The 17,985-nt window shown below is 36.7% G+C and overlaps 1 long non-coding RNA gene across 1 annotated transcript; it reads right to left on the reverse strand.

Annotated features, from left to right (window-relative positions):
• Positions 1-1,845: 1,845 nt before the first annotated feature.
• LOC128659495 (uncharacterized) lies at positions 1,846-6,624 on the reverse strand. Its single transcript, XR_008402407.1, has 3 exons — positions 5,721-6,624; positions 5,064-5,151; positions 1,846-2,588 (listed from the first exon to the last, which is right to left on the reverse strand). It is a non-coding gene; the product is annotated as an uncharacterized LOC128659495 (long non-coding RNA).
• Between the last annotated feature and the right edge of the window lie 11,361 nt (positions 6,625-17,985).

Consider the following 17,985-nt stretch of genomic DNA (forward strand, 5'->3'; position numbering starts at 1 on the left):
ATTAACTGTTGCATTATTTTGTAACACATATGACATACTCTGAACTTAAATCTCAGTTACTCATAATCTTTCCTGAATATTTATATATTCGTATCTTAGTGAAGTTTCATATTATTCTATCAATTACAAAATTAATGACTCACCTTAAATAAGTAAGTTTAATAAATCATTTTCTCTTGCTTATTTTAAAAAAAGAGCAACAAAACCTTTATTTTTCATATTCTAATTATCACACTATTAGATAACTTTTGGTTATCACATGGATCTTCCGCTGCCTTATGTTCTGGTGAAACCGTATTGATTTTTTGTACACTGCTGTCTTTTAACTTTTTTCTAGTAAGTGCATTACTAGCGTGTGTTGTTCCTGAATAAAGTACTCCTACCTTGAATCGGATGTGCGCTTTCTCTTTCTTTTCTGCTGTAGCCTATTTTATTATATTTTGATGCCGGCTTCTTAGACTAACATTAGTCATCCAACATTGATGTCCTATGTTGAATGTTTGTTGTTTACACACTGCTGATATATATATTTTAAATTAAATTTATATTTCGATATCGTTCTTTTTTGTCCACTGATATCGTTTTTTCTCTCAAGATTTTTTTTCTCTCAAGATTTTTTGATAATCTGTTTAATACATTTATATCTTTTGTATATATATATTCAATATCTTGATCACCATATATTTTATTAATGTAGTTCACCTTAGGTTTGCTCCTCCCAGAGCGCTTATGCCCCCCCTCCTTTTTTCTTCACATCAGTCTGTATTTAGGGATTATACCAGACTACTTAGAGATTTAAGCTTATAACCTATATAGATAGCACTCACCCCCCCCCTCCCACACTGTTCTATGTCTTTTATTATACAAAGGTTGAAAGGGGCGTCAATGGCTTCCTGCAGCTTCCCCCTTTGACTAAGGCAGGTAAAACAGGTAAAATAACCATGTTTACTAATCAGCTGATTATTTCACCTGTGCTCTAGTTCAGATATCCTCAAAATGTAGTCTATTAGGGAGGCCTGAGGACAGGTTTGAAAACCATTGGACTTAGGCAAGGATTGTGATTTCATTTTTACTTAATAGTGTTTACATAGGAGCTTCGATTCGATGTGAACACTATTCTGCCATGAAGGGGTTAAAACGTTTTTTTTTTTTGTTCGATGTTATTTAAAACATGCAACTATAAATGTAAAAACTTGATAGTATATATTTATATTTTTGTGATAATAACAAATAATTTAGACACAGGTTTGTGTTATAAACTGCGTTCTAATAAAGAAGACATTTTTAATATAACATCTCCAGAGTACCAGCTTTGCACATGAACTGACGGAAAAGATATTGCATAAAAATATAAACATATTAAGCTTTACATCACTGTTATATGGTTCTAAAAAAATAATGTACGTTATATAGAACAACAGCAGTAGTATTGTGACTACACGTGGCCTAATCATGACACTGTGGTCACTTATCTCTGTGTTGCAAAGCTAGATTATGACAATAAAGAGACTACAATCTGCCAAATAATTAGGGGGGGATCACAATTTAAATGCGGTTCAAAAAAATCATTAAACATTTTACTATAATTGATTTATTTGAATAACATACATTTATCAGTTTAAAACCAGCTTTAATTCAGGTGACATAGTTTAAAATAGTTTTTGTTAAATGTAACAAAGAATCTAGGACTTTCCATGGTACTTTAACTAGATGTTCTCCATATGTAATAATGTGACATCCCTAATGGTATTAAAGTATGATTTATGTTATGGGTTTCAACTGGTGTAGCTTGGACAGTTTATAAAGAAATATCCCCTACAGCAAAATGTCTTACATGTACATAGTTGCCAACATTTGAAAAAAAATTCCAGGGACACTTTGCAGCTAGCAATTACCTGCATGAAAAAAATTACCACACCCCCTTCCCTTAAGTTCCGCCCACTTTGCCAAACCCACATAATTAGCATCATTTAGCTCCACCTATTTTCTGGTGCAGATTATATATATAAATTAAAATAATTAAAATTAGTGACTTATTTCAATTTACCCTTACCCAAAATAAAAATGCATATACTGTACATAAACTAGGAATGACTTTACATGAAATGAATATTCTATTGCAAAAATTACATACTTAAATTGTTAAAGCATGTTATGTTTGCATTTACAACCCTCACTTCCTATGTGTTTAACCCCCGCAATAGTCAGTTGAATAAATACTGGTAAGTGGCCTATTATCTCCATAAACTCTGCCCATCTTTTTGTATTGCTTAAAGGGATATGAAAGTAAAAATAAACTTTCATTAGTTTAAGATACATCAATGTACTTATTTAATCAAGTATGTGCTGATCATCATCATCTCTGGTCCTGCATTTCTTATCTAACAATGGAATTTTGGAAATTCACACGCATTTGTTTAATTTAGAAATGACTCTCAATACTTGCACTACAACCCAGCTCTGCCTGTCAGTATCCAATAGATGTAAAACATGTACTCACCTAATCTATAAACATGTCTTAGCGCTTGAAGGTTCACTGAATTCTGCGTGAGAATTTCAAATAGTCTCTCAGGTGTTGCTTTTATAAGCTAACAGAGAAGGAGAAATTACACCACATTACACTTGTTTTAAATGAGTGTGTGATACTTACTGACATCAAGCTATCAGCTGGAAATTGTACTACATAGGGTTAATTACTGCAGTATTTACTACACATGCACAACACAGAAAACAGCATAATAACAATATCTATACTGCTTACAATAATTATCACAGACACTTATCTGTAGTACTTTTGTATATGTATAATCTTTAAATGCAAGAATTCTATCAATAATCTGACGATTAGCAATAAAAATACTGGGCAAAAACGTAAAGGGACAGTCTACTCCAGAATTGTTATTATTTAATAAGATGGATAATCCCTTTATTACCCATTACTAAGTTTTGCATAACCAACACAGTTATATTAATACACCTTTTACCTCTGTGATTACCTTGTATCTAAACCTCTGTAGACTGTCCCCTTATCTCAGTTCTTTTGACAGACATGCATTTTAGCCAAATCAGTGCTGACGCATAAGGCCATGGGAGTGAGCACAATGTTATCTATATCTGTACTCTCCATATCGGCCACACACCTCACACACAGGCTCACCAGGGAGAGGCCAATGCTGACATTTTCTGAAGGATTTGAAAGGTTCGTCCTCAGTTCCCTCTAAAACAAGAGCAGGAATAGAATCTTGGGTAGAAGAGGGGACTGTCTGCAAGTTATGTTCTGAAGAAGGGACAGAATGTGCAAGAGGGTCTGGACAGGGGGCAGATTGTGCAGGAGGGTGTGGACAGGAGCCAGAATGTGTAGGAGGGCTCGGAGAGGGGGCAAAAAGTATGGGAGGTCATGGAGATGGGGCAGAATGAGAGGGAGCAGATAATGCCTGATGAGCAGGGGAAGGGTCAGATACTGAGTAATGAGCAAGGGAAGGGACAGATACTGAGTGATGAGCAAGGGAAGGGGCAGATGTAGGGTCAGATACTGTGTGATGAGCAGATGATGAGTGATGAGCAAGAGAAGGGGCAGATATGGAGTGATGAGCAGGGGAAGGATCAGATACTTAGTGATAAGCAGGAGAAGGGGCAGATGAAGATTGATGAGCATGGGAAGGGGCAGATAATGAGTGAGGTGTAGGGGAGGGACAGAGACTGAGAAGTGATCAGGGGAAGCTACTGAGTGGTGAAGAGGGGAAGGGGCAGATACTGAGTAGTGAAGAGGAGAAGGGGTGGATACTGTGTGGTGAAGAGGAGAATCGTCAGATACTGAGTGGTGAAGAGGGGAAGGGGCAGATACTGAGTAGCAGGTTAAGCGGCAGGACTGGGTATATTTTGTACAGATGATAAGGAGGAGGCAAATTGGATTGAACTGGCAGGACAGACAGCAGAATCGGAGGAAGCGGCCAGATAAGTTGAGGAGGGGAAGAAAGTAAATTTTCCGGTAGTTTCCAGGTTTCCCACCAGCTCCGGTCTCTGCTCCCTCTCACTGCCGCTTCACAGGCCAAAGCAGTGGCACAAACACCATTACACACAGCTACCTGCTAATTGGCTAACTTTACTTGTTACTTGTTATCCCACCTCTTCCTGTCTCCATTGCTAAGAAACCAAATTGAGAGCCAATTAACAAACGGAATTTAGTATTTAGACCGAGTCTTGAAGCGCAAACTCATTTGCCCCAAACTTTATTAACAACATAAATTTGGTATGAAAATGTCAGTGAATCCATGCCACTGAAATAATTACTGGACACGTGCAGGTGTTAAACACTTCCTGTGTGCACTGAGCCATTAGCGGACAGAGAACTTATACACACTCCCCAGTGCTCGCCTGCTACACATTTTGCCGGGACAGTCCGCATAGTTGCCAACATTTGAAAAAAAATTCCAGGGACACTTTGCAGCTAGCAATTACCTGCATGAAAAAAATTACCACACCCCCTTCCCTTAAGTTCCGCCCACTTTGCCAAACCCACATAATTAGCATCATTTAGCTCCACCTATTTTCTGGTGCAGATTATATATATAAATTAAAATAATTAAAATTAGTGACTTATTTCAATTTACCCTTACCCAAAATAAAAATGCATATACTGTACATAAACTAGGAATGACTTTACATGAAATGAATATTCTATTGCAAAAATTACATACTTAAATTGTTAAAGCATGTTATGTTTGCATTTACAACCCTCACTTCCTATGTGTTTAACCCCCGCAATAGTCAGTTGAATAAATACTGGTAAGTGGCCTATTATCTCCATAAACTCTGCCCATCTTTTTGTATTGCTTAAAGGGATATGAAAGTAAAAATAAACTTTCATTAGTTTAAGATACATCAATGTACTTATTTAATCAAGTATGTGCTGATCATCATCATCTCTGGTCCTGCATTTCTTATCTAACAATGGAATTTTGGAAATTCACACGCATTTGTTTAATTTAGAAATGACTCTCAATACTTGCACTACAACCCAGCTCTGCCTGTCAGTATCCAATAGATGTAAAACATGTACTCACCTAATCTATAAACATGTCTTAGCGCTTGAAGGTTCACTGAATTCTGCGTGAGAATTTCAAATAGTCTCTCAGGTGTTGCTTTTATAAGCTAACAGAGAAGGAGAAATTACACCACATTACACTTGTTTTAAATGAGTGTGTGATACTTACTGACATCAAGCTATCAGCTGGAAATTGTACTACATAGGGTTAATTACTGCAGTATTTACTACACATGCGCAACACAGAAAACAGCATAATAACAATATCTATACTGCTTACAATAATTATCACAGACACTTATCTGTAGTACTTTTGTATATGTATAATCTTTAAATGCAAGAATTCTATCAATAATCTGACGATTAGCAATAAAAATACTGGGCAAAAACGTAAAGGGACAGTCTACTCCAGAATTGTTATTATTTAATAAGATGGATAATCCCTTTATTACCCATTACTAAGTTTTGCATAACCAACACAGTTATATTAATACACCTTTTACCTCTGTGATTACCTTGTATCTAAACCTCTGTAGACTGTCCCCTTATCTCAGTTCTTTTGACAGACATGCATTTTAGCCAAATCAGTGCTGACGCATAAGGCCATGGGAGTGAGCACAATGTTATCTATATCTGTACTCTCCATATCGGCCACACACCTCACACACAGGCTCACCAGGGAGAGGCCAATGCTGACATTTTCTGAAGGATTTGAAAGGTTCGTCCTCAGTTCCCTCTAAAACAAGAGCAGGAATAGAATCTTGGGTAGAAGAGGGGACTGTCTGCAAGTTATGTTCTGAAGAAGGGACAGAATGTGCAAGAGGGTCTGGACAGGGGGCAGATTGTGCAGGAGGGTGTGGACAGGAGCCAGAATGTGTAGGAGGGCTCGGAGAGGGGGCAAAAAGTATGGGAGGTCATGGAGATGGGGCAGAATGAGAGGGAGCAGATAATGCCTGATGAGCAGGGGAAGGGTCAGATACTGAGTAATGAGCAAGGGAAGGGACAGATACTGAGTGATGAGCAAGGGAAGGGGCAGATGTAGGGTCAGATACTGTGTGATGAGCAGATGATGAGTGATGAGCAAGAGAAGGGGCAGATATGGAGTGATGAGCAGGGGAAGGATCAGATACTTAGTGATAAGCAGGAGAAGGGGCAGATGAAGATTGATGAGCATGGGAAGGGGCAGATAATGAGTGAGGTGTAGGGGAGGGACAGAGACTGAGAAGTGATCAGGGGAAGCTACTGAGTGGTGAAGAGGGGAAGGGGCAGATACTGAGTAGTGAAGAGGAGAAGGGGTGGATACTGTGTGGTGAAGAGGAGAATCGTCAGATACTGAGTGGTGAAGAGGGGAAGGGGCAGATACTGAGTAGCAGGTTAAGCGGCAGGACTGGGTATATTTTGTACAGATGATAAGGAGGAGGCAAATTGGATTGAACTGGCAGGACAGACAGCAGAATCGGAGGAAGCGGCCAGATAAGTTGAGGAGGGGAAGAAAGTAAATTTTCCGGTAGTTTCCAGGTTTCCCACCAGCTCCGGTCTCTGCTCCCTCTCACTGCCGCTTCACAGGCCAAAGCAGTGGCACAAACACCATTACACACAGCTACCTGCTAATTGGCTAACTTTACTTGTTACTTGTTATCCCACCTCTTCCTGTCTCCATTGCTAAGAAACCAAATTGAGAGCCAATTAACAAACGGAATTTAGTATTTAGACCGAGTCTTGAAGCGCAAACTCATTTGCCCCAAACTTTATTAACAACATAAATTTGGTATGAAAATGTCAGTGAATCCATGCCACTGAAATAATTACTGGACACGTGCAGGTGTTAAACACTTCCTGTGTGCACTGAGCCATTAGCGGACAGAGAACTTATACACACTCCCCAGTGCTCGCCTGCTACACATTTTGCCGGGACAGTCCGGGACATTTAAATGGCCGGGACTGAGTCCCAAATTCTGGGACTGTCCCGGCAAAAACGGGACTGTTGGCAACTATGCAGTCCGGGACATTTAAATGGCCGGGACTGAGTCCCAAATTCTGGGACTGTCCCGGCAAAAACGGGACTGTTGGCAACTATGCATGTATTAACTATTATTATATTTTCCTAAAATTTGTCTAAAGGCCTGCAAATGATCAGCCAGATTACAAGTTTTTCGTTATGAGCTGTGTGGTGCTAACGAGCAGTTTTGTCTCACCACTCACTTACCTGCAGCGCTGGTATTACAGGTTTTTACAAAACCAGCGTTATTAGGCAAGAAGTGAGCGATGAGCAAAATTGAGATCCTTACTGCACTCCAATACCAGCGCTGCTTAAGTCAGCGGTGAGCTGGTTGTACGTGCTTGTTCACGATTTCCCCATAGGAATCAATGGGAATAGCCGGCTGAGAAAAAGTCTAACACCTGCAAAAAAGCAGCATAAAACTCAGTAACGCAGCCCCATTGATTCCTATGGGGAAATACATTTTATGTTTACACCTAACACCCTAACATGAACCCGAGTCTAAACACCCCTAATCTTACACTTATTAACCCCAAATCTACCGCCCCCGACATCGCTGACACCTAAATTATTCTTATTAACCCATAATCTGCCGCTCCGGATACCGCCGCCACCTACATTATATTTATTAACCCCTAATCTCCCTCCCCCAATGTTGCAGCAACCTAACTACACTTATTAACCCCTAATCTGCCGCAACCAACATCGTCGCAAACATTAGTTAAATATTATTGACCCCTAATCTGCCGTCCCTAACATCGCCGTCACCTACCTACATTTCTTAACCCCTAATCTGCCGCCCCCAAAGTCGCCGCCACTATACTAAATGTATTAACCCCTAAACCTAAGTCTAACCCTAACCCTAACACCCCCTAACAAATATAATTAAAATAAATCTAAATAAAAATTAATATTACCTAAATAATTCCTATTTAAAACTAAATACTTACCTATAAAATAAACCCTAAGCTAGCTACAATATAACTAATAGTTACATTGTAGCTAGCTTAGGGTTTATTTTTATTTTACAGGCAAGTTTGTATTTATTTTAACTAGGTAGAATAGTTATTAAATAGTTATTAACTATTTAATAACTACCTAGCTAAAATAAATACAAAAGTACCTGTAAAATAAAACCTAACCTAAGTTACACTAACACCTAACACTACACTATAATTAAATAAATTAACTACATTAACAACAATTAAATAATTTAAATTAAATTAGCTAAAGTACAAAAAAAACCCTAATAAACAAATTACACGATATTTAAACTAATTACACCTAATCTAATAGCCCTATCAAAATAAAAAAAGCCCCCCCAAAATAAAAAAAACCCTAGCCTAAACTAAGCTATCAATAGCCCTTTCAATGGCCTTTTGCGGGGCATTGCCCCAAAGAAATCAGCTTTTTTACCTGTAAAAAAAATACAAACAAATCCATCCGACGCGGAGCGGGTCCATCTTCAAGACATCCGACGCAGAGCATACTCTTCATCCGGAGTCTTCTTACTGAATGAAGGTACCTTTAAGTGACGTCATCCAAGATGGCGTCCCTTAGATTCCGATTGGCTGATAGAATTCTATCAGCCAATCGGAATTAAGGTACAAAAAATCCTATTGGCTGATGCAATCAGCCAATAGGATTGAAGTTCCAAACCTCCAATAGGATTTTTTCTACCTTAATTCCGATTGGCTGATATAATTCTATCAGCCAATCGGAATCTAAGGGACGCCATCTTGGATGACGTCACTTAAAGGTACCTTCATTCAGTAAGAAGAGTCCGGATGAAGAGGATTTTCCGCGTCGGATGGATGAAGATAGAAGATGCTGTCTGGATGAAGACTTCTGCCCGCCTGGAGGACCACTTCGCCCGGCTTGGATGAAGACTTCTCCCAGCTTCATTGAGGACTTCAGCCCGGCTTGGATGAAGACTTCTGCTGCTTCCTTGAGGATGGATGTCCGGTCTTCAGAACTGTAAGTCGATCTTCAGGGGTTTAGTGTTAGGTTTTTTTAAGGATGTATTGGGTTGGTTTTATTTTCAGGTTAGGGTTTGGGCCAGCAATAGAGCTAACTGCCCTTTTAAGGGCAATGCCCATCCAAATGCCCTTTTCAGAACAATGGGGACCTTAGGTTTTTTTAGATAGTATTTTATTTGAGGGGTTGGTTGTGTGGGTGGTGGGTTTTACTGTTGGGGGGGTTGTTTGTCTTTTTTTTTTTACAGGTAAAAGAGCTGATTTCTTTGGGGCAATGCCCCACAAAAGGCCATTTTAAGGGCTATTGATAGTTTAGTTTAGGCTAGGTTTTTTTTTATTTTGGGGGGCTTTTTATTTTGATAGGGCTATTAGATTAGGTGTAATTAGTTTAAATATCTTGTAATTTGTTTATTATTTTCTGTAATTTAGTGTTTGTTTTTTTGTACTTTAGCTAATTTAATTTAAATTATTTAATTGTTGTTAATGTAGTTAATTTATTTAATTATAGTGTAGTGTTAGGTGTTAGTGTAACTTAGGTTAGGTTTTATTTTACAGGTACTTTTGTATTTATTTTAGCTAGGTAGTTATTAAATAGTTAATAACTATTTAATAACTATTCTACCTAGTTAAAATAAATACAAACTTGCCTGTAAAATAAAAATAAACCCTAAGCTAGCTACAATGTAACTATTAGTAATTGTAGCTAGCTTAGGGTTTATTTTATAGGTAAGTTTTTAGTTTTAAATAGGAATTATTTAGGTAATAATATTAATTTTTATTTAGATTTACTGTACTTATATTTAAGTTAGGGGGTGTTAGGGTTAGGGTTAGACAGGTTTAGGGGTTAATACATTTAGTATAGTGGCGGCGACGTTGGGGGTGGCAGATTAGGGGTTAATAAATGTAGGTAGGTGGCGGCGATGTTAGGGAAGGCAGATTAGGGGTTAATAATATTTAACTAGTGTTTGCGAGGCGGAAGTGCGGCGGTTTAGGGGTTAATATGTTTATTACAGTGGCCGCGATGTCCGCTGCGGCAGATTAGGGGTTAATAATTTTATTTTACCGTTTACGATGCGGGAGGGCCTCAGCTTAGGGGTTAATAGGTAGTTAATGGGTGTTAGTGTACTTTTTAGCACTTTAGTTATGAGTTTTTGGTTACAGCGTTGTACCATAAAACTCTTAACTACTGACTTTTAAATGCTTTAGGACTCTTGACGGGGTAGGGTGTACCACTCACTTTTTGGCCTCCTAGGACAGATTCGTAATACCGGCGCTATGGAAGTTCCATAGAAAAAATACTTTATGAAGTTTACGTAAGTCGTTTTGCGGTAAGGCCAAAAAAGTGTGCGGTGACCCTAAACCTGCAAGACTCGTAATACCAGCAGGTGTAAAAAAGCAGCGTTAGGACCTGTTAACGCTGCTTTTTTACCCTAACGCACAACTCGTAATTTAGCCGGATGTGTTTCTCTGCGTAAAACTTGCATTTTTCAGTAGGATCACTTTCTAATGTTAAAGATTTGTTCCAAATTTGCTTGTTATACATTTACACCAATGAGACTGTTCCAAGAGGTCTATATATTTAGTCAATTAGATACGTGAATATTCTTAAGATACATTTCTTCTTATTTATATATGTATTTATTTATGTTAGAATGTTCTTAATATAACTACATTTCATTTTTTTGTCCTTTTGCATTATCAGTCTGATTGGATGAAAAATATAAGGGAAATTCTCTTGCCAAGAGTTTTTAAAGGGAAATATTTTTTTCAAACCTGTCCTGGGGCTTTCTTAACAGGCCAGATATTGAGGATATCTGAACTAGAACACAGGTCAAATAATCAGCTGATTAGTACACATGGTTATTTTACCTGCTCTCACAAAATGTAGTTCTGAAAATCTGGCCTGTCAAGGAGGACTGAGGACAGGTTTGAAAACCAGATTAGTCCAATATGTTTTTCTAAGTATAGGGCCCTAGAGGAAAATCAGTAACTCAAGTTAGGTACATGTTCTTGTGTCCTAGTACACTGACTGGATATGAACCACTTTTAGTTTTTTTTGTAATAAATATTAAAGTTGAATTTCAAGAGAACTTTTCATTTCTTTTACAAAAGAACAAGATAAGGAGTGTCATATAATTCTGCGGTCAATTTTTTGCAGTAGCAGCTGTACTGGCAGAATGCCCAGTAATTTAACTTTTACTGTAACTGCTGATGTTTGGCAAAGAAAATATGGAACCTTTTGTACAGCTCCCAAGTAGGGAAGTGACCTTAGTTACAGATCTATATGGTGAAACAAGAATTTTGCTATTTCTATTCTAAGCTAGGCAATATTTTTCTTGCTGACATGACCTGCTGTTTTTCTAACAAATATGTTCTCTACATTTTTATGTTTTGAACTAAGTAATATAACTGTATCAATAAAACTCAAGGAAAATTACATTTGGTGCATGATGTTGCTCGGCAAGTAAATGTCTTCACTTTAAAAGTGATGCCATATTAATCTACGAATATAGTTTGCATAAAGAATTACAAAATAGTCTTACAAATATTACAAAGCATATTCTCATTTAAGCCCCACAAAGAAAAAAACTTATCAGTTTGAGCTAATCAAATAGAGAAATGGTTAAGGTGACTATTTAGTGGGGGTAATCCTAGCTAGAATGCCTTTTTGTTTTTATAATAATTCTAATTTCATGGTTCAGTTTATTTAAATGTGCTATAGGATCCACATGAGTATACAGTTTCTATCTTTCTCCAAGCTCAACTGAACATTAAAGGAAAAGTAAACTTTAACACACAGCCATGCAGCATTCGCAAGTAATAATAAATTAAGTATGAGTTTCATTTATCATTTTTGTGAAAAGCTATCGATATCATAATTTTTTTTGTACCTTACAAAACGAGCGTTCCTATCGCTGTAACTCTGCCTGTGATTTATTTATTTTTTTCTGATGAGGATTACCATTGAGACCTTTTCAATTGGTCCCCCACTGGCGTCCCAACAAACCAAATTACCGCCCACCATTCTAAATAAGCATGCACTTTGGATTTTTGCACCCGCATCATATGTGCGTCCATGTAAAAATGTTTGAGAACACGCACAAATGTACACGTAATAGCGGGTGGGACCGATCTTACTTGTAGTGTACAGAAATACGGAAATGGTCGCGTGGGAGGAGTGATAATGGAATCTGGTAGGCGATTTCTGTTATAAATAGCTTACAAATTATAATAGTTATAAAAAAAAACTTAGCGACTATAGTTATCTCATACACGGTAATTGATAACATTAATGTGGATGCTGTAGATTTACTTTTCCTTTAACTGTGAACCTTTGTAGTATAATTGTATTATATATATATATATATATATATATATATATATATACAGTATATATTTATTATTATATATTTTTTTTGCAGTTTTCCAGTTTCACTACACATAATAAGAAACAATAACATCTACCCCAAAACCCAAAAACAGGTAGATAACATGTCACTTAAAGGACCAGTCAACACATTAGATTTGCATAATCAACAAATGCAAGATAACAAGACAATGCAATAGCACTTAGTCTGAACTTCAAATGAGTAGTAGATTTTTTTATAACAAATTTCAAAGTTATGTATATTTCCACTCCCCTTGTACCATGTGATAGCAATCAGCCAATCACAAATGCATATACGTATAGTCTGTGAATTCTTGCACATGCTCAGTAGGATGTAAATATAAAAGACTGTGCACATTTTTTTTAATGGAAGTAAATTGGAAAGTTGTTAAAAATTACATGCTGTATCTGAATCATGAAAATTTAATTTAACCTGAGTGTCCCTTTAAAGGGATATACAACAGTCTGTTTCATTGTTCTAACTTTTAAAGCTCTCAATAAAACTGCTCCACCCTATATCTCCAACCTAGTCTTCAGATACTTGCCCTCCCGTCTCCTTCACTCTGCTCATCATGACCTCCTTCTTTCCTCCTCTTTTGTTACCGCCTCACATTCCCGTCTACAAGACTTCTCCAGACTGGCCCCTATTTTGTGTAACTCTCTGCCTTGCTCCACACGACACTCCCACAGTTTTCAAACTTTCAAGTGCTTCTTAAAGACTCTACTGTTTAGGGATGCATATAATATACACTAACATTTTCCTATCTTAGTCCCCCTTCTCCTTTAGCTATCCCCTTGAACCCCTTAGCATGTAAGCCTCTATCCCTTTGTCTCCAATAACTGTCACCTTGCATATTGGACCCATGTCTTTAGCGCTGCAGAACCTTTTGGCGCTCTACCAATAACTGATAATAATAATAATTGTTCTAACATAAAATCACTAAGTAATAGGATATACTTATTAGAAATGGCAATATGTATGTCATCATTTTTAAATGATTTTACATTTTCTTTTGTTTTAACTTTATTTGTGTACTGTTCATTACTTACTGTCACAACCCAACAAGGGGGCTAGGGTCTTTACATGTAGGCAAGTAACAGTTTTTCCTTTGAATTGTTGCTAGGAGACATCTAATCTAGCTGCAATCACGTTATTTCCAATGTATAGTAGAGGACGTTTGCTGCAAATAATCATGTGACAATAGAATTTACGTTCTGAAATATCTGCTTGCTTTTCTAGCTCCAGGCAGTGACTACATTTACAATATCCAAGTGCTCATTTAGCAAGAAACCAAAGAAGCTGTTTGCTATTTTACACAAATTTTGTATTATTCATCTCACCAATTCTTGTTTTGCTTAAAGTATGTTCCCAAAACAGCTAAAAAGATAACAACGTAAAATGACCAGAACCTTAAATAATTATTGTACGTAAATAACCAGAAGCAACTATTTAACATAAGCTTAAATTTAAATGTTATTAAAGGAGACTAGTGAATAATCGGAGGGATAAAGCAGATCCCATGGGGCCTAGTTATCAAGCCGTCAACCTCAAATACGCTGGAATTCCGCAGCGTATTTGTGGCGAGGCTGATTCGCCTTAGTTATCAAAGGCTCGAGACCGGCAAAAGTAGAATTTTGTGACGTAAGCATCGATCCGCCGGACTCAGTCCGACACAGATCGATTCTTACGTCACTCCAGATGTTCCGCACACAAGTGCGGCACATTCTCACTACTTTTGCTAGCTATCAAAAAACTAGCAGGTACGCTCGGCACTTTTACGGCCCAGCGTACCTGGTTTTCAATCCGCCAGCCTGGAGGCGGCGGATCCCATAGGAATCAATGGGAGTCTGACCATAGCGAAAGTACAAGTTCGCTGCTGACAGACATCCCATTGATTTCTATGGGAGATGTCTGCACCTAACACCCTAACATGTACCCCGAGTCTAAACACCACTAATCTGCCCCCCCCTACACCGCCGCAACTAAATAAAGTTATTACCCCCTAAACCGCCGCTCCCGGAGCCCACCGCAAGCTACTCTATACATATTAACCCCTAAACCGCCACTCCCGGAGCCCACCGCAACTATAATAAATGTATTAACCCCTAAACCGCCGCTCCCTGAACCCGCCGCAACCTATATTAAATGTATTAACCCCTATCCTGCCCCCCCTACACCGTCGCCACCTATAATAAATTTATTAACCCCTATCCTGCCCCCCACTACGCCGCCGCCACTGTCATAAAATTATTAACCCCTAAACCTAAGTCTAAGCCTAACCCTAACGCCCCCCTAACTTAAATATTAATTAAATAAATCTAAATAAATTAACTCTTATTAAGTAAATGAATCCTATTTAAAACTAAATACTTACCTTTAAAATAAACCCTAATATAGCTACAATATAAATAATAATTATATTCTAGCTATCTTAGGATTTATATTTATTTCACAGGTACTTTTCAATTTATTTTAACCATGTACAATAGCTATTAAATAGTTATTAACTATTTAATAGCTTACCTAGCTAAAATAAAGAGAAATGTACCTGTGAAATAAATCCTAACCTAAGTTACAATTACACCTAACACTACACTATACTTTAATAAATTATTCCTATTTAAAAATAAATACCTACCTGTAAAATAAACCCTAAGATAGCTACAATATAATTAATAATTATATTATAGCTATCTTAGGATTTATATTTATTTTACAGGTAACTTTGTATTTATTTTAGCTAGATAGAATAGTTATTAAATAGTTATTAACTATTTAATAACTACATAGCTAAAAGAAATACAAAATTACCTGTAAAATAAATCCTAACTTAAGTTACAATTAAACCTAATACTACACTATCATTAAATTAATTAAATAAACTACCTACAAATAACTACAATTAAATACAATTACATAAACTAACTAAAGTACAAAAAATAAAAAAAGCTAAGTTGCAAAAAATAAAAAAATAAGTTACAAACATGTTACAAATATTACAACAATTTTAAGCTACTTACACCTAATCTAAGCCCCCTAATAAAATAACAAACCCCCCAAAATAAAAAAAATGCCCTACCCTATTCTAAATTAAATAAATTTCAAAGCTCTTTTACCTTACCAGCCCTTAAAAGGGCCATTTGTGGGGGCATGCCCCAAAGAAAACAGCTCTTTTGCCTGTAAAAGAAAAATACAACCCCCCCCCAACATTAAAACCCACCACCCACATACCCCTAATCTAACCCAAACCCCCCTTACAAAAACCTAACACTAATCCCCTGAAGATCATCCTACCTTGAGTCGTCTTCACTCAGCCGAGCCACCGATGGAACTGAAGAGGACATCCGGAGCGGAAGAAGTTAATCCTCCAAGCGGTGCTGAAGAAATCTTCCATCCGATGAAGTCATCATCCAGGCGGCGCTGAAGAAAAGTCTTCGATCCGTCCGATGTCATCTTCAAAGAGGCGCTGAAGAGGTCTTCTATCCGGGCGAAGTCATCTTCCAAGCCGGGTCTTGAATCTTCCTTCCGCCGACGCGGAACCACCTTCTTCACCGACGGACTACGACGAATGACGGCTCCTTTAAGGGACGTCATCCAAGATGGCGTCCCCTCAATTCCGATTGGCTGATAGGATTCTATTAGCATTTTGTTTTTAATAAAAAACTGCATGAAGCAGTTATAAGGGGTTAAAGTGAGGGGATGTGGGGTATTTATAAAAAAAAACGACACTGAAAGTGCTTTTACATTGCGGTCTTTGGGGACTGTGTTTAAATGTATATACATTTACACACATTAATATATATATATTCATATATATTTTTATTTTGCTGCCCAATGCTGCATGAATTGCCCCTGCGCTGCTCTAGGTGGTTTGCCGTGTTTCAGAGCATGAGAGCAAGACTACCGTTGGAGCCTATGGAAGCATGCTCTCGTGAGTGCGAGACTTCCAGGCAATGTGAATGCGAGGTCGCGTTTGCATTGCATCTAACTTGTAATACCAGTGTACCATTACATGCACTGGTATTACTGATCGGAGCGGCAATATTGCGCTAGCGAAAGCGCAATATTGCTCTCCACTCATAGTCTAGTCCTGTGTGGGATATGAAATAATATTTGGTAAAATAGAAGCCTATATTATAATGGACATTGATAAATATTTTTAAGCCCCAGTTACCAAAATACCAAAACTATTGCAGTTGCAGTAAGTAATGGTACCTTTTTGTATTGGACTAAAAATGCATTGATTTAATAGGGTAGATTTTACAGATTTGTATTTTGAAACATCAGAAATTATTGAGTAGAATCTCTTGAAAACTTGTCTTTTTAAAATGCATTGTTATTCTAATAAAACCTATTAATACTTATTGAAATACTCTAGCTAATTTGATCAAGCCTAAATTACAAATAAGTTCAATTTATACTCTTTGGATCAAACAAAACTATGAATGACAGCTGAATTTACTTCATTGCTAAAGTTCAACCTAATTGTAGATGGGCTGAGGAAATAGTTAATCAAAAAAACAATCTCAATTTCTCTTAAATATGAATCTGAAAATTAAATAAACAATTAAATAAACAAGTAAAGATGTGTGCTACAGGAGCAGTGGATAAGAGCAAATTCTAGGATAACTTTGCTAAGATCTAATATAGCAAAGTTTTTCATAATTACTGAATTCTGTCCACAAGAGAAAAAAACAGTAAATTAGTATAGGAATATAAGCTCTGGTTAATTTATGCTGTTTTCTGATCCCCCCCCCCCCCCCAGATTTTTCTGAACATTTGTAAATTAGGATAATTTTTCATTTAAAATATTAATTACAGTAAATGTGTTATGATGAAAATAGCAAATAAAACAGAGCCTTGAAAATGAAACAGATAAGAAAAAACATCAAATTTAGTGTAAATATCCTAATCGTATGTGTTTTGCATTTAGCTATATATAATCAGCCATAGGAAATGAAATTGTTTTTGTTAACTTCTGACAAAGTGTTACTGTATTTAGTAGATGAGTTGCAAACAGAGGGTATGGTTTTGATTTTCATAAGAATATAATGGTGAATTGCAGAATAACAGTGAAATGATAAATAAGAAATATTAGAGGAATTTAAAAATATAGAAGCACATTGTATATAAACATAAAGCAAAATAAAAAAAAGAGAGTTAAAAAAATAAACCAATGATCTAACTATCATTTCTACATTATATATCCCTAAAAATGTCATTGTGACTAACATCTTCACAATTTTTTTTTTTTTAAAAATAAAAATTTAGAATTTTGTAAACACCAGCCTTTTATACCTATAACATTATGCAAGTGTAACAAAATGTATTATAGCTTACAAAAAAATGCAATCATATCCATGATAAGGCACTTACACTGGTACATTGTGGAATGTAATTTAAGCTTGGCTTAATGAAACAATATACATATAAAACTACCCATTAAAAATAAAACAGGGAAGTAATTTACAAATTTTCCTATGACATTATAAATTAAGCATGGAAAGCACCCAGAATGCAATTTGCAGTCATTTATAATGCAGTATTTTTTGTTAATAATTTAAAATTGAATGCTAT

The sequence above is a fragment of the Bombina bombina genome, chromosome 5 (assembly GCF_027579735.1).
Source record: "Bombina bombina isolate aBomBom1 chromosome 5, aBomBom1.pri, whole genome shotgun sequence".
NCBI lineage: Eukaryota > Metazoa > Chordata > Amphibia > Anura > Bombinatoridae > Bombina > Bombina bombina.